A 20836-nucleotide genomic window follows, 5' to 3' on the forward strand; every position below is an offset into this window, starting at 1 on the left:
CATGTCACAAACAAAGGAGATTTCTGAGGACCTCAGAAAAAGCGTTGTTGATGCTCACCAGGCTGGAAAAGGTTACAAAACCATCTCTAAAGAGTTTGGACTCCACCAATCCACAGTCAGACAGATTGCGTACAAATGGAGGAAATTCAAGACTATTGTTACCCTCCCCAGGAGTGGTCGACCAACAAAGATCACTCCAAGAGCAAGGCGTGTAATAGTCGGCGAGGTTACAAAGGACCCCAGGATAACTTCTAAGCAACTGAAGGTCTCTCTCATATTGGCTAATATTAATGTTCATAAGTCCACCATCAGGAGAATACTGAACAATAATGGTGTGCATGGCAGGATTGAAAGGAGAAAGCCACTGCTCTCCAAAAAGAACATTGCTGCTCATCTGCAGTTTGCTAAAGATCACGTGGACAAGCCAGAAGGCTATTGGAAAAATATTTTGTGGATGACTGAGACCAAAATAGAACTTTTTGGTTTAAATGAGAAGTGTTATGTTTGGAGAAAGGAAAACACTGCATTCTAGCAAAAGCACCTTATCCCATCTGTGAAACATGTTGGTGGTAGTATCATGGTTTGGGCCTGTTTTGCTGCATCTGGGCCAGGACGGCTTGCCATCATTGATGGAACAATGAATTCTGAATTATACTAGTGAATTCTAAAAGAAAATGTCAGGACATCTGTCCATAAATTGAATCTCAAGAGAAGATGGGTCATGCAGCAAGACAACGACCCTAAGCACACAAGTTGTTCTACCAAAGAAGTTAAAGAAGAATAAAGTTAATGTTTTGGAATGGCCAAGTCAAAGTCCTGACCTTAATCCAATGGAAATGTTGTGGAAGGACCTGAAGCGAGCAGTTCATGTGAGGAAACCCACCAACATCCCAGAGTTGAAGCTGTTCTGTATGGAGGAATGGGCTAAAATTCCTCCAAGCCGGTGTGCAGGACTGATCAACAGTTACCGGAAACGTTGAGTTGCAGTTATTGCTGCACGGGGGGGGGGGGGTCACACCAGATACTGAAAGCAAAGGTTCACATACTTTTGCCACTCACAGATATGCAATATTGGATTATTTTCCTCAATAAATAAATGACCAAGTATAATATTTTTGTCTCATTTGTTTCACTGGGTTCTCTTTATCTACTTTTAGGACTTGTGTGAAAATCTGATAATGTTTTAGGTCATATTTATGCAGAAATATAGAAAATTCTAAAGGGTTCACAAACTTTCAAGCACCACTGTATGTTACATTTTCTTTACATGGGAAAACACCAAATTTGCAAAACACCCAAAAGTAAATAAAGTTCCAGTCAATCCACTGTCTCAGTGTTCCAGCTGAGCATTGTATTAATAACTAAATAACTAGACCGGACAATTCCCCGGGGGAAATTGTGAGAGGATGCAGTGCGCGAAGCAATTCGGTCACGCATGTTTGCTGGCTGTTAATGTGTGACCTGCAATGATGTTTCAATGCAATGATTATGTGTGTGCTTGAGACAGCAGCCGTCATGAAGAAGAGCTATTCAAGAGTATAAACAAAAAGTGACTACAGGCGGAAATTAGCATGTACTGCTATAACCTGGGACAGACATCTGTCCTTACCACAAGGATAATGTTTAATTTGTGCACTGTCCCTTTTAAAAATAAAATAAACTCTAAACTCTAAGAAGAGTGTTTGTAGTTTGTATGTACGAACAGAAGTGTTCCTAATAAAGTGGGCGGCTAAGGTGAAGTGTCATGCCGACCGAGGCTGTTTTTCTGTCACGTTTATAATGGGTGTCAATGAGGCCATTCGGCTGCCCTCTTCTCAGTTTGAGGCTTCTCATTCAAAAACTGTAAATCCTATCGTTTAGATAGACACATTGTGTGAATCAGGACAAGTTTTCCTACTACTTTTGAGAAAATCATGTCTGTAGAGTGAAATTTGTGGCTGAAAACACAGTTTAAGCGAGAAAGTTTGAGCTTTTTTTCCAAGCCGTCTCCACTCTGACTTAATGAGCTTCACTGGTGTGTAACGCAATAGACACCCATTCAAAAGCCGGATTTTCTCCCGGAACCCACATGGCGTTTGAGCCGGGACTGATCCGAAAGTGTAGAACCTAGCAGAAAAGTTGAATGCCAGATCCACAGAGGAGAAGTTTTCCTACATTTTAGAGTTTGAATCACATCTCTAGGTGAAAGCATGCCAGAGCAGCGGATGTTTGAAAAAGTGCTTTTTTTTCAATTAATTCCATAGAAATTAAAGGGTTTTTTTTGGGACAAGTGTGACTACTACTTTTGAGAAAATTATGTCTGTAGTGTGAAATTTGTGGCTGAAAACACAGTTTAAGTTTGAAATTTTGAGCATGATTTATGTGTGTGCTTGAGACAGCAACCCCCCCCCCCCACCTGCCCTGTCATTGGCCCCAGTCGGCATGGCAACGGGCCTCAGGAGAGCTAAGACACACAAGGTATTGAGTTTTCTGCTGTTTTTTTGCTCAGGACCAGGCCTCGAACAACGACAAATAACTCGACCACGAAAGCAGCTATTCACAAAATTCTTTCACAGTGAGCACTAGAAGGGTCTCCTGAATAAAATGATGTATTTTTTTTCTCTGTAGTGTTAAAAATAAGGACACTAGAGCGATTTAAAAATGACTGACTTTTCTGTCACATTTATAATGGGTGTCAATGAGCTAAGACACACAAGGTCTTGAATTTTGTGCTGTGTTTTACTACGGAACAGGCCTCGAACAATGACAAATAACTCGACAACGGAAGCAGCTAGTCACAAAATTCTTTCACAGTGAGCGCTAGAAGGGTCTCCTGAATAAAATGATGTATTTTTTTTTGTCTGTAGTGTTAAAAATAAGGACACTAGAGCGATTTAAAAATGACTGACTTTTCTGTCACATTTATAATGGGTGTCAATGAAGCCTCTCGGCTGCCCTCTTCTCAGTTTGAGGCTTCTCATTCAAAAACTGTAAATCCTATCGTTTAGGTAGACACATTGTGTGAATCAGGACAAGTTTTCCTACTACTTTTGAGAAAATCATGTCTGTAGAGTGAAATTTGTGGCTGAAAACACAGTTTAAGCGAGAAAGTTTGAGCTTTATTTTCAACCTCTCTCCACTCTAAGTTAACGAGCTTCACTGGTGTGTAACGCAATAGACACCCATTCAAAAGTCGGATTTTCTCCCGGAACCCACATGGCGTTTGAGCCAGGACTGATCCGAAAGTGTAGAACCTAGCAGAAAAGTTGAATGCCAGATCCACAGAGGAGAAGTTTTCCTACGTTTTAGAGTTTGAATCACGTCTCTAGGTGAAAGCATGCCAGAGCAGCGGATGTTTGAAAAAGTGCTTTTTTTTCAATTAATTCCATAGAAATGAATGGGGTTTTTTTGGACAATTTTTTCGCGACTACGTCGCGAAAAAATCGTATTCTGTAGAGAAAAGTAATAGCATAGCGAGTCCGATCGAGCCGCACGTTTTGATATATTGTTTGTCTGTGTGCGACGTACGGTTATTGAGTTATTCGAAATCGAAATTTGCATAGGAATATAAAGACTAGACCGGACAATTCCCCGGGGGAAATTGTGAGAGGATGCAGTGCGCGAAGCAATTCGGTCACGCATGTTTGCTGCCCGTGAATGTGTGACCCGCAATGATGTTTCAATGCAATGATTGTGTGTGTGCTCGAGACAGCAGCCATCATGAAGAAGAGCTATTCAAGAGTATGAACAAAGTGACTACAGGCGGAAATTAGCATGTACTGCTATAACCTGGGACAGACATCTGTCCTTACCACAAGGATAATGTTTAATTTGTGCACTGTCCCTTTTAAAAATAAAATAAACTCTAAACTCTAAGAAGAGTGTTTGTAGTTTGTATGTACGAACAGAAGTGTTCCTAATAAAGTGGGCGGCTAAGGTGAGGCTAAGACACACAAGGGCTGGAGTTTTCTACTGTTTTTTTTATGAAGGACCAGGCCTCGAACAATGACAAATAACTCGACAATGGAAGCAGCTATTCACAAAATTCTTTCACACTGAGCGCTAGAAGGGTCTCCTGAATAAAATGATGTATTTTTTTGTTTGTACTCTTTAAAATAACGACACTAGAGCGATTTAAAAACGAGTGACTTTTCACTCACGTTTATAATGTGTGTCATTGAGCTAAGACACACAAGGTCTTGAATATTGTGCTGTGTTTTACTACGGACCAGACCTCGAACAATGACAAATAACTCGACAACGGAAGCAGCTATTCACAAAATTCTTTCACACTGAGCGCTAGAAGGGTCTCCTGAATAAAATGATGTATTTTTTTGTTTGTACTCTTTAAAATAACGACACTAGAGCGATTTAAAAACGAGTGACTTTTCACTCACATTTATAATGTGTGTCAATGAGCTAAGACACACAAGGTCTTGAATATTGTGCTGTGTTTTACTACGGACCAGACCTCGAACAATGACAAATAACTCGACAACGGAAGCAGCTATTCACAAAATTCTTTCACAGTGAGCGCTAGAAGGGTCTCCTGAATAAAATGATGTATTTTTTTGTTTGTACTCTTTAAAATAACGACACTAGAGCGATTTAAAAACAAGTGACTTTTCACTCACGTTTATAATGTGTGTCAATGAGCTAAGACACACAAGGTCTTGAATACTGTGCTGTGTTTTACTACGGACCAGACCTCGAACAATGGCAAATAACTCGACAACGGAAGCAGCTATTCACAAAATTCTTTCACATTGAGCGCTAGAAGGGTCTCCTGAATAGACTGATGTAATTTTTTTGTCTGTATTGTTAAAAATGAGGACGCTACAGGGAGTTAAAAACGAGTGACTTTTCAGCAACGTTTATAATAGGAGTCAATGAGGCCGCTCACCTGTGCTCTCCTCACTTTGAGGCTTGTCATTCAAAAACCGTAAATCCTATCGTTTAGGTAGACACATTGTGTGAATCAGGACAAGCTTTCCTACTACTTTTGAGAAAATCATGTCTGTAGAGTGAAATTTGTAGCTGAAAACACAGTTTAAGCGAGAAAGTTTGACCTTTTTTTTTAACCTCTCTCCACTCTGAGCTTAACGAGGTCCACTGGTGTGTAACGCAATAGACACCCATTCAAAAGCCGGATTTTCTCCCAGAACCCACATGGCGTTTGAGCTGGGACTGATCCGAAAGTGTAGAACCTAGCAGAAAAGTTGAATGCCAGATCCACAGAGGAGAAGTTTTCCTACGTTTTAGAGTTTGAATCACGTCTCTAGGTGAAAGCATGCCAGAGCAGCGGACGTTTGAAAAACGTTGAAAAAGTGCTTTTTTTTCAATTAATTCCATAGAAATGAATGGGGGTTTTTTGGACGATTTTTTCGCGACTACGTCGCGAAAAAATCGTAATCTGTAGAGAAAAGTAATAGCATAGCAAGTCCGATCGAGCCGCACGTTTTGATATATTGTTTGTCTGTGTGCGACGTACGGTTATTGAGTTATTCGAAATCAAAATTTGCGTAGGAATAAGAAGAAAAAGAAGAAGAGGAAGAAGAAATACGTAGAAGAACAATAGTTGCAGTGCTTTGCACTGCAACCTATGGGCTCCCCTAGGGGAGCCCATAGGTTGCTGTGCTGCAGCACTGCATCCTAATTAAGAAGAAGAAGAAATACGTAGAAGAACAATAGTTGCAGTGCTTTGCACTGCAACCTATGGGCTCCCCTAGGGGAGCCCATAGGTTGCTGTGCTGCAGCACTGCATCCTAATTAGTACTTAACTAATATGTTGTGTTTATATGATCCAATACTTAACTTGCAATTCATTAAAAATAATTAATTTGAGGTAATTCAAGTGAATGGATTACTCTCTTAGTGTACATACACTTCCAACCCAAAAATCACAGTTCTTGGTAAAGTTTACATGCTGCTAAAGTTAGCTTGGTTGATATTGGGATTCAAGATTCATACATACAGTGTTTTTCATTTCCTTGCCTCTCAGCAAATACTTACAGAACTTGGATGCATTTATCCCAGAGGCTTAAAGATAAAAATAAAGTGATTCAGCAGGTAGTATGCAATGTCATTCATTGAATCCATTTTTCAGTTCATCATACTGGAAAAATGTGTCAAAAATCTCTCTCTCTCTCTCTTTCTCTCTCTTCTCCAAAGGCACACCCAGCCAACATTTAATGATGAAAGCAAAAACCCATTAACAGCAATAAAACTACAGCTCTCATTAACAGCAATAATTAACAGTTGGGTACTGACCAAAGAAATCAATTACAGTCTATACTGCTGGCATAGATGAAATTGCTTAGACCTAAACACTCGTAAGGATCTCACAGTTATAGGGAAGCGTATATTTATAGTACATAGGATTTCCATACTTCTCAGATGCTATTATCAATAGTGACCAACCTGCAACCAAGTCAGTGATTTGGAAAATAAATTGTCACTGCAGTGGAACTGACAATGCCATTTCCATGTTTCCTTTGAGAGAAGGTATAATTATCTCTCTTGTAAGGAGATCGATTTGTGATCATGAAGGACTTCAGGAAACAAGACAGTGAATCAGGGCTGCTGCAATGGCCAGTGGTGTCAGCACAGTCTTCTGGAGTAGTATATCATGTAAGGCTTTACAAAAATCACGATTAAAACAGGAAGACTGTGAAAGTCTAACTCCAACTTACAGAACTGGCTAACAACAAGGTTAACACGAGAAGCTAGGGGACTGAAACTAGAATAACAAGGCCATGAGTGACTAGTTAAATCACAAACAAGAGTACGAGACAAAGGGCTGTATCCAGAGTCTGCAACTCAAGCTCAAAATTTATGTCAGTATTTATGCAGTGAAAATTACTCATATTCAGAGTTGTTACACACCTGCTTGAGTTGATTTTCTGGGCTAAGATTACGCAGATCACCTGCATGTAGTCCATATTGTCAAGGCTGCTACTTTTTTGTTGAGTAGAAATTTTCAAGATGAGGTTTTTCAGTAGCATCTAGCAATGGGTACTGATAATAAAAACAATGATATATGAATGAAAATATAACAAGCATTCAAATAAACATGTCCTCTAGTGTGTTTATATACAATCAATATCTCATCTCATCTCATTATCTCTAGCTGCTTTATCCTGTTCTACAGGGTCGCAGGCAAGCTGGAGCCTATCCCAGCTGACTACGGGCGAAAGGCGGGGTACACCCTGGACAAGTCGCCAGGTCATCACAGGGCTGACACATAGACACAGACAACCATTCACACTCACACCTACGGTCAATTTAGAGTCACCAGTTAACCTAACCTGCATGTCTTTGGACTGTGGGGGAAACCGGAGCACCTGGAGGAAACCCACGTGGACACGGGGAGAACATGCAAACTCCACACAGAAAGGTCCTCGCCAGCCCCGGGGCTCGAACCCAGCGCTAACCACTACACCACCGTGCCGCCCTACAATCAATAATCATATTGCTGCATGTATAGTAGCAATTATCACATGAAAACAAAAACTGCAAATTTCATTTACCAACCTGGTTCTCATTCAACAACACTTGATCCAGCACAGTTTATAGTTTTGCATTTTATTTTATTTTATTTTATTTTTGGAAGCTGTGCGCTAATGAAGCCACAATATACTACTTAGAAGCTATAAAATTATAATGTGTGCAATGGATGTTGGCTTCATGACACTTAAGGATTGATATGATATATGGAAATACAGCATCACTTCCATGATATTCCTATTAGCTGTGACTAGACCATAGCATAACAACTAGTTGGTCCTTATCCCCTGCATGAGGTCTAAACAAATCAGGCCTGTGTATAGAAAGTTCACAGGCAAAATGAGTAGGAGACTCCTGCCTAGTACCTGCTGCTGTGAGTGCTTTAATAGAACTCTGTGTGTGTGTGTGTGTGTGTGTGTGTGTGTGTGTGTGTGTGTGTGTGTGTGTTCTCAGATTCTCATTTCACGAGAGGTCCAGCATAGTAGAAAAGGACAGCAGGGTCATGTGTGTTAATTGGCACAGAGGAGAAGGTCAGAGAGAAAGCAGTGGATAATTGGCTTGAACTAACAGGAGGAACACTGTATGATAGGGAATGTTGTTGTAGTATTTGGTTGCACAAAAAAAAAAAAATCCTTGTCAAAATGTGAAGCGTACAATAATGAGACATACTCAAGTATTGACAAGACATATTAATTATTACTGTTACTATGAAACTTAAATTTCTGAACAATATATTGAAAGAGAGAAATGATTAATATTAGCCAAAAATAACAACCTGATCTCATGCAAAATCAGTCAGAATTATAAAGAGAGAGCAATTTTATTGCTAGCCCTACTCTTCAGCTGTAACTGATTCTCCTTCAAGTATCCAAAAATTGAACAAATATCTTTGGAAATTTATACAAAATACTCTAACAGGCAGTAAACAGTAATACATGAAACAAAGGCAATATTTGGTGTGGCGACCCTTTGCCTTAAAGTGAATTTAATGTCCCTAAACCCCACTTTTTTCCTTGTACAAAGCAGCAGTCATTATGTTGACTGACCATGTGTTTTCGAACCATAGCTGATCCAAAAGGCCATAAATTAATGGAAAATCAATAAAATTAGCTGATTTTCACAGAATCTGCCAAGACTGAACCAGAAAATCCCAAAGGGGTGCGTGACATCACACATGTAACAAAGATCCCAGTATCAATTTTCGTTCTCATGCACAGTAGTGGTTAGACCAGTCTCGATATGGAATGACGTTTTGGAGAGAATTCTGATAGTGATTGGGATTCTTATATGTCGGATGAAGGGGAAGATGATTATCAAGAATATTCTGGAGTAAATGGTTACCTTTTCAAGCTCCCAAGACAAGAAACTGCCAGTTCACTCAGTTCACGACAGTCCCACTCACCGCCTATACGGTAGCACACCACCAACCAGAGAGAATTGGAAACACAGATTGATTTGTGGATTTTTATTCTAAGCTGGCCAGTGCAAAATATAGGAAAATATTTACATGTACCTCAATAAATGCAGAAATATTATCTTTAAAACATACACTTATTCAGGGTAATTACTGACAGAAAATATGAAGTGGGCGATAATAGGGGAATCAACGAACTGTCCAAATGTCAGCTCATATATCATTTATTAAATAAATGGGTTTCTTTTTTGCTCCAGTAATTCCCATGTGGTCGTTCTGGTGGTGATGAACACTTGATGAATCAAATTTATTATTAGTAGGTGACACAAAATCTGCCTGCTTCGTTTACACAAACCTCACCCTCTGTCGCTTTCGATTAGAGTCATTTCTTGGAAATTTGTGAACCGAATGTCCTGTTGTATATGAATTTGAACATCCAAACACAACTCAGCACTTTCACATCATTATTTTTGTAAGATTCCAAAAACAATATCCAATTTCAGCGAGGAAACAAGCACGGAGTCAGATGAACCGAAAAGACCCAGATAAGCGGGGTTCCACATGTGACATCATGCGACATGAGCCCTGGGGCAAGGCTGCCTTTTTCCAGTGTCTGGAAGCCGCAATTTATTGATAGTTTTGTGCTTGATAATAAAATAACAAATAATTAATATTATTTCTCCCCCTGCTTTATTAATTCATTTTGGTCATTACTAATGATATATGTATTCATTTTAAAGCATTACAATAAGGCATTATGTACACTTAAAAAAAAGTCTCAAGTGCTATTTGTGCAGTTTGATAAGGACATTAGCTATACGTTTTCCTGAGCATTTTGCAGAAGCAGCCATGGTTCTTCTGGAGACTTTAACTGTTACGCTTGCATCTTATTTTTACAACAAAACCCAGCAGCCTTCATTTATTTGTCTGAAAAGTAGTCTCTTCCATAATGTTTCTTTCTTGATTGACATACAAACATTTTTATAACATTTATTTCTGTGCTGAAAAGCTAACAATTGGAAATCTATATTATCTTCTGAAGCTCAGGATCATAGTTTCACTTGAGCAATATTCTAGTGTCTCAGAACAAGATACAGTATGTTGTTTTCTCAAGATCACAACTTATTTTTCTCATGATGCATGATTTGGTGTACACAATGTACACTACAGATGACCTTCTGCTTTATTTTTATCAGGGACTGGCTGAACAGATAATATATGTTGCAGTGGTGGTATCACTGTATTACAGCTCTGAGTTCCTGTGGTTGATCGTGAGCTCAGGTTGTTTTGTTGGACGAAGTTTACACCCAAAAGTTTATGCCCAAAACTCAGCCTTGCTTCAACAGAGAAACACATCCAGACACTGTAGATTTGTATCTAAAACTGCTGAAATAATCATAAAGACTGTCCTTTGCTGACACTGAACATCCTTTCAACAGTTATAGAAGATGAATTGTAGATGTTATGTATGACAAAATGAAATATTTCAAGCCTTTTTTGTTTTAATTTTGATGATTATGGCTTATAGGTCATGAAAATTGGAAATCCAGTATCTCAGAATAATAGAATATTTCATTTCGAGCTTGAGTAAAACAATACAAATACCATGCATCTCTCAGGTTAGTTCAGTACATACAACCATAATCATGGGGAAGACTGCTGACTTGACAGTTGTGCAGGAGATGATCATCGACACCCTCCACAAGGATGGTAAGCCACAGAAGGTCATTGCTGAAAAGGCTGGCTGGAAAAGGTGCACAAGCAACAGGGATGACCACACCCTTAAGAGAATCATCAAGAAAATTTGATTCAAGAACTTGGGAGAGTTTCACAAGGAGTGGACTGAGGCTGGTGTCAGTGCATCAAGAGCCACCACGCACAGGCATCTTCAGGAAAGGGGCTACAACTGTCGCATTCCTAATATCAAGCCACTCCTGAACCAGAGGCAATGTCAAAATTTATATTATATTTTTTTTAATTTATGAATTTATATTACCTGAATTAAGGAGAGAAAGAACTGGACTGATGTTCAGTGGTCCAAAGACCTCTTTTCAAATGAAAGTAAATTTTGCATTTCATTTGGAAATCAAGGTCCTAGAGTCTAGAGGAAGAATGGAGAGGCTCAGAATCCAAGGTGTTTGAAGTCCAGTGTGAAGTTTCCGCAGTCTATGATGATTTGGGGTGCCATGTCATCTGCTGGTGTTGGTTCACTGTGTTTTATCAAGTCCAAAGTCAAAGCAGCTGTCTACCAGGAGATTTTGGAGCACTTCATACTTCCATATGCTTAAAAGCTTTATGGAGATGCCAATTTCCTTTTCCAGCAGGACTTAGCACCTGCCTACAGTGCCAAAACTACTACCAAATGGTTTACTGACCATGATATTACTGTTGTTAGTTTTTTCTTTTTTATCAGACATCTAATTTTTTAGGTTTGTTTACCTGACATGTTTCGACGTACGACTGTCGTCTTCCTCAGAGTGTCACCGGATGTTATTGGTGACGCATCTTTTATCAGCTGATGTTTCCGAAGACGTGGCCTTCCTGTCTGGTTTGACAGGTCCGTCACGCCTTCTACTGTCTGTTCGTCCCCTGCAAGATGGCACTCCAGGTATGGGAGAGCATGTATGCTCCCTCATCCCGGTTGATGGTCCTCGGGCTTCGCTTACGGATCTCCATGGCCTCCCTGATCCAGCGCTGATGTTTGTTATCTTCTGTGCGGATGACTCTGGCATTCCCCCAGTCCATAATATGATTTTCCCTTTTGCAATGATCTGTTATGGCTGACTTATAATTTTCCTGTTGTGCCTTTTCTTTTATTGTTCGGGTTTGTCTTGTAGCTGTCTCCTTTTCGCACTCTTTCTTATGTTCATTTTTTCTTGTGTTGAAACTCCTTCCTGTCTCCCCGATGTAAGTTTTATTGCATAATTGACATGGAATCTCATATATGGTGTTGCATCTGTTGTCCGGATGTATTCTGTCTTTGGGATGAACCAGGATCTGACGGAGTGTTGTGTATGGTTTGACAGGTGTGTTAATGTTGTGTTTCCTCATTGCTCTTTGAATGCATTCAGTTATTCCCCTAATGTATGGTAATGTCACTACTCCCCTGTGTTCTTGTTTGTTGGTTTGTTTTTTCTCTTTCTTCTGTGTTTTGTTGTTCTTAACCTGTTCCACCCCTTTGGATATTGCCCATTGTGGATATTGACATGCCTTCAGTGCGTGTTGTATATGTTGTTCCTCCTGTTCTTTGTCCTGTGGATCTGTAATTATTGCTGTGCGTTCATGTAATGTTCTGACTACTGATATTTTGTGCATTATGGGGTGTTCGGAAGTCCAGTTTAAATATTGGTCGGTGTGTGTGGGTTTTCTGTGTACTTTTATTTTGATGTCCCCATCTTCTGTGTGATCTATTTTTAAGTCCAAAAATGCTATTGACTGCTCCGTTTCTTCTTCATGTGTGAATTTTATATTACCGGTATTGTCTATGGTGTTGAGATGGTCGGTGAGTTGTTGAGTGTGTCCCTTCTTCACTTTTTCTAGTATGTCATCCACGTAACGTTTCCAGAGTGTTGGCCTGTATTCTGCTGGTATTGTAGTGAGTGCTTTCTGCTCCAGATCTTCCATGAAAAAGCCACACATGATGGCTGATAGTGGGTCTCCCATGGCAAAACCTTCCTTCTGTCTGTAAATTGTATTCCTGAACTGAAAGTATGTGGATGTGGCGATGAATTGAAGGAGCTGAGTGATGTCTTGTACAGTGAGGTTTGTGCGTTTCTTGAGCATCCTGTCTGTTTTTAATTTTTCTTGTACTACCTGTATGGTGGCTTCCGTGTGTGTTCTGGTGAAAAGAGATATGACATCGTGTGATATGAAAACTTCGTCTTGCTGCATTTTGATGTTTTTTAGTTCTTCTGCCAGTTGTTTTGAGTTTTTGCAGTGTTGGTCTGTGAGTCCTAGTAATGGTTTAATTATTTCGGTGAGTGCTTTTGATAAGTTGTATGTCACTGAACCAATGCTATCTACTATGGGGCGTAATGGTGTTCCTGGTTTGTGTATCTTTTGGTGTGCCGTAAATCCTGGGGATGACGTTGGCTGTGGGTACTAAATGATTGTATGCCTGCTTATCTATTTTATTTTCATCGAGTAGTGGTTTGAGTAGTGCTTTAAGTTTCTTTTTCTTGTCTTCTGTTGGGTCTTTTCTTAATATCTCAAATGCGTTGTCACCAGGGCTTTGAACCAGAATTTTTTTCCTATTGGTTCGTTCCGAACAGAAACGGAATTTTAACATTTCCGGTTTTGGGTTCCACCATTAAATAGATGTTCCCGAACCGGTTAGAACAAAAAAATTTCGTTCCCGGAACGGTTAATTACGTTCCCTGTCAGCAGTTTAACAAATGGCTATAAAGTTATGTCTCTGTCTCATCCAGCTTAAGCCAAATATAGGCTAATTCTATTACAACCTTCATTAAATAAGACAAGAAATAATTCAAAACAATTATTATTTCAAATGTTGGCGATTTGGATTCTCAGTATGTCTTCCCATCTACACAAACAGAAAAAGTGCCAAAAATGAAAGATAATTCATTTAGTGTGTTACCAAAGGCTAGTCAGGCCCTATAGAGGGCTACCGCATGACGTCACCGTGCCGCACGATTTTGTTAGGCGCCATATTGGAAGACCAAGTACACATCTATGCAAGTACATACATTCATAAAACAAACTACACCTGAAATGTAGCCAGGGCCGGTTCTGCCCTAATCTGGACCCGGGTGCAACATCGCGCAACCCCCCCCCCCAAAAAAAAAAAAAAAACACCAGTCTAAGTCAGGACAACCATCACATAACTATAACTATAAACATTTTAGATCAACTATTTTAACTAAATGGGCTATAATAAATAAGCCTGCAGGCAGCCACGGCGGGCTGCCTCAGAAAAGTAACCATTCAATGACACAACTGAAAGCCTGCAGCCACGGTGGGCTGCCTTAAAAAATAACCATTTGTCCTACCTTAAAACTCGTTTTGCATTTTCTGCCTTCTTTTTTGTATTTTCAACCCTCCGTTTATTTTCTTTCCTTTTCTGAAAACCCGATTTGTGTCCAGACATTTTGTTCTGCTACCAACGAACTAACTCGTCGGGTCTCGTCTCTCGAGCCCGCGATGATTCCCGTGGGAAGGGCAACAACTGATACATTTTTACAAACAGCCAATAGGGAGGTTGCAACGTTCAGGCTCTTCTTTGCTCAGACACTCAGTAATGGAGACGTGATAGCAGTCCACCTTCCCGCGCTCTCCATTCGGTCAGCGAACGTCACACAGGAAGTGAACCCCAGCGGGTCATAGAAACTTGCGCAGGAGAAGAATGGCTTTTTTATTTGTAGGCTACGGAAACTTTGAGGAACGAAATAAAAACCGGTATTAACCGGTTACCATTATTTTTAATAAGCGTTTCTGTTCCGGAACATAAAAAATAATAACGTTTCTGGTTTCGTTTCTGTTCCATGTGAAATAGAAAAAGTTCCCGGTTTTCGTTTTCGTTCCTTGAACCGGTTCAAAGCCCTGGTTGTCACTGAGTAATTCAATCATTTTCCGTTCATATTCATCAGTGTCCATAATAACTGTTGTCCTGCCTTTATCTGCTGGGAGGATTGTGATGTCTTTATTTTTTGCTAATATTTTCATAGCTTTGGCTTCCTGTTATGTGATGTTACTGGGTGGTGGTTTGGCCGTTTTCAATATACCAGCTATTGCGTTTCTTAATGCTGCTTTTTGTCCCTGATCCTGTATTTTTTCGCATGCTAATTCAGTTGCCAGAATGAATTCCTCGTGTGGTATGTTGTTCGGTGTGACAGCGTAGTTGAGTCCTTTTGCTAATATACTGCGTTCTGCTTGTGAGAGTTTGTACCTTGATATGTTATGAATCCATTTGTCGTTGATGTGTGCGTGCTCCGGTTCTGCCTTCTTTTTCTGTGCAATGAGTCTGTCCAGTTTTCGGATTTGTCGGGTTTTTGTCTTGGTGAATTCCTGCTCGTGTATGTCTGCCAAGTGTCTGTGTATTGCTAATTCCATTTCCTTGTTCTGGGGAAACCGGCATTTGAAAGTTTCCATCTCCCTATGTAGTTCGCTGTTGATATTATTGAGTTTGTCAGTTGTGCACCGTATCCGTTCTTTTACCAGAGTCATCCGCACTTTCCCGATCATCTTTTCCGCGTTTCTGGTTGGAATCGGGTTCTTGATGTTTAGGCTGGCCAGTACGACTTCCTCATCCCGGCAGCACAGATTGAATCTCAGGTGATTCCTGTAGCGTGCCCGTTTTCGCGTCAATCTTTCAAGGCGGCGAAACTCCTTGATGCTTTCATCTCCATAACTTATTCTTAATCTTTCGATTACGTTCATTATGTCTTATATTAAATAATATGAAAATCATATTATGGACTGGGGGAATGCCAGAGTCATCCGCACAGAAGATAACAAACATCAGCGCTGGATCAGGGAGGCCATGGAGATCCGTAAGCGAAGCCCGAGGACCATCAACCGGGATGAGGGAGCATACATGCTCTCCCATACCTGGAGTGCCATCTTGCAGGGGACGAACAGACAGTAGAAGGCATGACGGACCTGTCAAACCAGACAGGAAGGCCACGCCTTCGGAAACATCAGCTGATAAAAGATGCGTCACCAATAACATCCGGTGACACTCTGAGGAAGACGACAGTCGTACGTCGAAACATGTCAGGTAAACAAACCTAAAAAATTAGATGTCTGATAAAAAAGAAAAAAACTAACAATATTTAATATAAGACATAATGAACGTAATCGAAAGATGATATTACTGTGCTTGATTGGCCAGCCAACTCGCCTGACCTGAACCCCATAGAGCATCTATGGAATATTGTCAAGAGGAAGATGAGAAACACCTGACCCAAAGATACAGATGAGCTGAAGGCCGCTATCAAAGCAACTTGGGCTTCAATAACACCGCAGCAGTGCCACAGGCTGATCGCCTCCATGCCACACCACATTAATGCAGTAATTTGTGATAAAGGAGTCCCAACCAAGTACTGAGTGTATAAATGAACATACGTTTCAGAAATATGTTTGTGAAGGTTCTCAGTCAGCCAAGTCATCGTAAACTGTAGGTGCTAAAGAAGGCAACTGGACTTGCTTGAAATCCTATACTTTTCAGAAGTTGTACAATTCTGTATTGTAAATCCTTTTTTGATTGAGCTTAGGAAATATTATAATAATTTGAGATACTAGATTTCTGATATTCATGAGCTATAAGCCATAATCATCAAAACTAAAAGAAAAAAAGGCTTGAAATATTTCATGTTACGTGTAATGAATATAGAATATATAAAAGTTTACTTTTTTTGAATTAAATTAGGAAGGAAAATGAACTTTTCCACAAAATTCTAATTGTTTGAGATACACTAGTGTGTGTATATATGTAGTACGAAATATTTTTATTTGAACTACATCTGAGACATTGAGTAACATATTTTCCAATATTGTATAGCATCCAGAAATGCTTTTATCTGCACTTTTGGGAGTAGCTGTGCAGTCCAATCAGTGAATGACAGTCTCTGCTGCATTTGCTGCAGATGAATGGCGATGCCTACTGAGGCTGTCATTTTCTCTTCTTCCTTCTCACTCTCTTGTCCTCAAGGTTTTCGTTCCTTGTCTCCTCTGCTCTGTACGCCCTCTCTAATGGCAAGGCACCAAGCTGCACGGTCATCTGCACATCGTTCCCAGGTGGTGATGTTGATGCTGCACAGATTCATGTCTTTCTTGCAGACATCTTTGTAGCGCAGGCATGGTCATCCCACCAGTCGTGAACCCTGTGCCAGCTTGCCATACATTAAGTCTTTGGGAATGTGGCCTGAGCCCATTCTCCTGATATGGCTGAGCCAATGAAGACGCCTCTCATTGAGAATGGTGAACATGTTGCTCATCTTGACGTGTTCCAAGACCTCTGTGTTGGGCACCTTGTCCTGCCATCAGATATGTAGAATGCGTCTCAGGCACCTCAGGTGGAATCTGTTGAGTTTCCTCTCATGGCTGGCGTATGTGGTCCATGCCTTGCTACTGTAGAGGAGTGTGCTTAGCATGTAGGCCTGGTAGACTTGCAGTTTGGTTTTCTTGGTAAGGCTGAGGTTTTTCTAGACTCTCTGGTTCAGTTTAGCCATAACTACTGCTACCTTGGTGATCCTGTTGTTTACCTGTGCATCAATGGAGAGTGAACTGGAGACAGTGGACCCAAGGTATGTGAAGCTCTCAACAACTTCCAAGCTGTGCCCACTGATGGTGATTTTTGGAGGAGTGAATGCACCTTGTGCCATGATGTTTGTCTTCTTCAGACTGATGGTCAATCCAAACTCCTTGCAGGCATGGAAGAGACAACTGACAAGCTGCTGCAGGCCGTCTTCAGTGTGTGATGTCAAGACTGCATCATCAGCAAAGATCATCTCACGCATGAGTACCTCTGTGACTTTGGTCTTGGCACGAAGGCGGGTGATGTTGAAAAGCTTGTCATCAGCCCGGGTGTGAATGTAGATACCCTCGCTGCAATCTTTGAAGGTGTACTGGATGAGCATGGAGAAGAAGATGCCAAAGAGCGTCAGGGCAAGGACACAGCCTTGCTTTACTCCACTGCTGACTGGGAAGGCCACAGATGTTGTACCACTGAAGCAAACTGTGCTATGCATGTTTTCATAGAATGAAGTGACAACCACGAGCAGTTGGGGAGGACAACCAATCTTCTGCAGTAGTCTGAAGAGTCTGCTCTGGCTGACCAGGTCAAATGCCTTTGTCAAGTCGATGAAAGCAATGAAGAGTGGCATTTGCTGCTCTTGACACTTCTCCTGCAGCTGGTGTAGCGAGAGGATCATGTCCACAGTTGACTGGCCAGCTCGGAAGCCACACTGGGACTCTGGGTAGACATGGGAGGCTAGGGTCTGCAGGTGCACCAGAGCAACATAGGCATATGCCTTCCTGAAATAATAATAATAATAAGTTCAATTTATGTATATAGCGCCTTTCAAAAAACCCAAGGACGCTTTACAATTATAGACAAAGAAAAAATAACAATAAAAAATAATAAATAAATAAATAAATAATAAAAAATAAAAGTAAAAAGTCCACCAAGTAGGGGTCAAGATGTAATTCCAGTGGTGTAGCAGCCACAGTCCCACCAAAAGGCGCATGGAAATGAGTCCCACATCTCCAGCACAGCCGCCGTGACACCGTCAGCCACATCGCTCGAACACCACGCCATGGATCCACAAAGCGAGCACAGAAGCTCCGCCACGCAGAGTGCTGGTGTGTCCCAAACCGCCTGCACAGCCGCCTCGATGCCACGGAGCAACATCGCTCGGAACATCACGCCAAGCGTTAAAGTGCAGAGCGCTGGACAACCACGAATGTTAAATGAGCAGCGAGCTCACTGCAGTCCATAGCTGGGAGCGCAGGCATCACCCACAGCGAAATAAGGCCAAGAGGGAACCAACGCCCAAAACTGGGTCCGGAGCTACACCACAACCGGTGGACAAAACACTCAAACAAACATCAAACTACACAAACACACAGAAAAATAAATAAATAAATAAATAAATAAATAAAATGAAAATTGAAAAAGAAAGAAAATAAAAATAAAATTAAAAAAAAGCTCTGGTGAGAAGCGGCAGCCATAATGCGCACGACGTACTCTCAACCGGAAACGGAAACAAAAAAAAATGCTAAGGAGGAAGATTCCCCTGTAGTTGTTGCAGTTGCTACTGTCTACTTTGTTTTTGTACAAAGTGACAATATTAGCGTCACACATGTCCTGGTGGATGTGTCCCTGTTCCCAACAGAGGCAGAGGAGTTCATGCAGGGGTTGGAGCAGTATAGATTTCCCATTCTTCAAGACTTCTAATGGGATGCCATCACTCCTGGGGGGCCTTCCCACTAGTAAGGCAGTCGATGGCTTTACTGAGCTCTTCTATGGTAGGTGGTATATTTAGCTCCTCCATGACAAACAAATGTGGGATGGCATCTGGGCGGTGTCAGTGACAACATTCTGGGTTGCATACAGCTCAAGGTAGTGCTCAACCCAGTGTTGCAACTGCTTCCCCTGGTCTGTGATAACTTTACCCATCTTGGACTTGAGTGGGGCAGTCTTTCTTGAGTTGCCTGGTGCAGAATTTGTGGCCTACCTTTCAAGATGGCTTTCTGAGCTCCATGCACCCAATGGAGCAAGCAGGCCATGGCGGGAGAGCACCTTACTGGCTGGGGGCTGCCCAGCTTGAGGTGGGCAGTAGCTGTCCAGTGGGATACGATGATCCATCCCACCATCAGAAGTGACCCCTGGCACTCATTTCCTTCACCAATTGGATGAGCTTCGAACTGGTATCTGCCACTTCCCATGCTGTGTTGACATCTTGCGATGATGCTGGAGTGTCCTCTTCAGTGGAGCTACAAGGCCTGGGCAGGGTATTATGGAGGATCAGCTGTTGCCCATGCAGCAGGTCCCCCCTATCCATGCAGCCACTGTGGTCCAAAAGAAAGGCAGAAGCCAATGCATTTTGGCAACAGCAGCATCACAGGAGTTGCTGGAAGTGCTGAAGTTCAGCATCAGACCATCTTAGGGATTCCAGCTCTGGATTTAACCTCGGGGTTTACTCCAGAAGCCTTTCCCATAAATGGGTATGACTGCAAGGCAGCAGAGGTTTGAAATCAGAGTTTTCCTTCTCCTAGATGGGCTACCTTCCCAGGTTGATGAACCCCATCTGTCCAAAACACCGGTTTAAGGCACCAGTTACCTGCCTTCGCCCCTTCTCCTGTCAGTAGTAGCAGTTCTGCTGGACTTATATCTAAGCCACACATGCAGGCTAGGAGCTGGACTTGGTGGTCAGAGGCTATTTGAGACACACGCCACGAGGAGCTTTTTTATAGACAGTGGGATCTTATCCCCATTGCCACCCCTCAGCTATGACAACCTTGGGACAACCTTGGACATATATACTATATGTTTAACAAATGATTATTACTGATAAAAACCTGTATATTTTACATCTTTTTTTATTCCAGCTCTGTAAAACACAGCATAAAGCTGTATTTTCCATTTCTCTCATATAATTTCAAGAGGTATTTTAAAATGTATCTATCTTAAATTGTATATCATTGTAATTAATTATTTAACAATAATTTGTACTGAAATATTCATATACTGCCAGTATATTTATAGGTTTCATAATTTCATTTTGATTAGCTTTTCCTGTTTGTCTCCTGACTTCAACATTTTTTCTTCTTTCTGTTTTTAATTTTAATCAGGATTTCCTGTATTACGTTGTTTCTAAAAATAATCGCGTTTGACCTTGCATATTCTTGACTATGATTTTACTTGACAGTTTTTATTGTTGTTAAATATTTTACTTCCACCTACAGTACATCCACCTGCCTCTTAGTTCATGACACTGAGCACCACAAGCAAAAACTGTTTCCGATTTGAAATGAAAATGAGAAATGAAAAAAGTGAAAATTAAAAATTACAGTATTATGTATGAATAAGGAAGAAATATTCCAATGCATATATAAATTTTTACTGCTTTTTACTAGCTTCTCCACACACAATTACAATGCATGTGCACCCCTATAAACCCAGCAGCAGTCACCATGGCAACCTAACAACTATTAGTATCAAACAGCTCTCTTACTGCATCCTCTAAATGTGCATCATATATATATGTTAAGCATATGTGTGTTTGAGAGTGTGTGGATACAATATTTTCCCCTCCCCCCCAAAGAAAACAGAACTTGTGCATAACTAAATCCTTATCAGAACTGCTGAACATCTATTAGAAGAATGTCCTCAAGCCACAAAGCTTTGTAAAATTTACATATTATAGATTTCTTGTATTTCCTTTTTTTAAGATAGAATTTCAACTGGCATTTTAA

This window comes from Neoarius graeffei, chromosome 18 (assembly GCF_027579695.1).
Source record: "Neoarius graeffei isolate fNeoGra1 chromosome 18, fNeoGra1.pri, whole genome shotgun sequence".
NCBI lineage: Eukaryota > Metazoa > Chordata > Actinopteri > Siluriformes > Ariidae > Neoarius > Neoarius graeffei.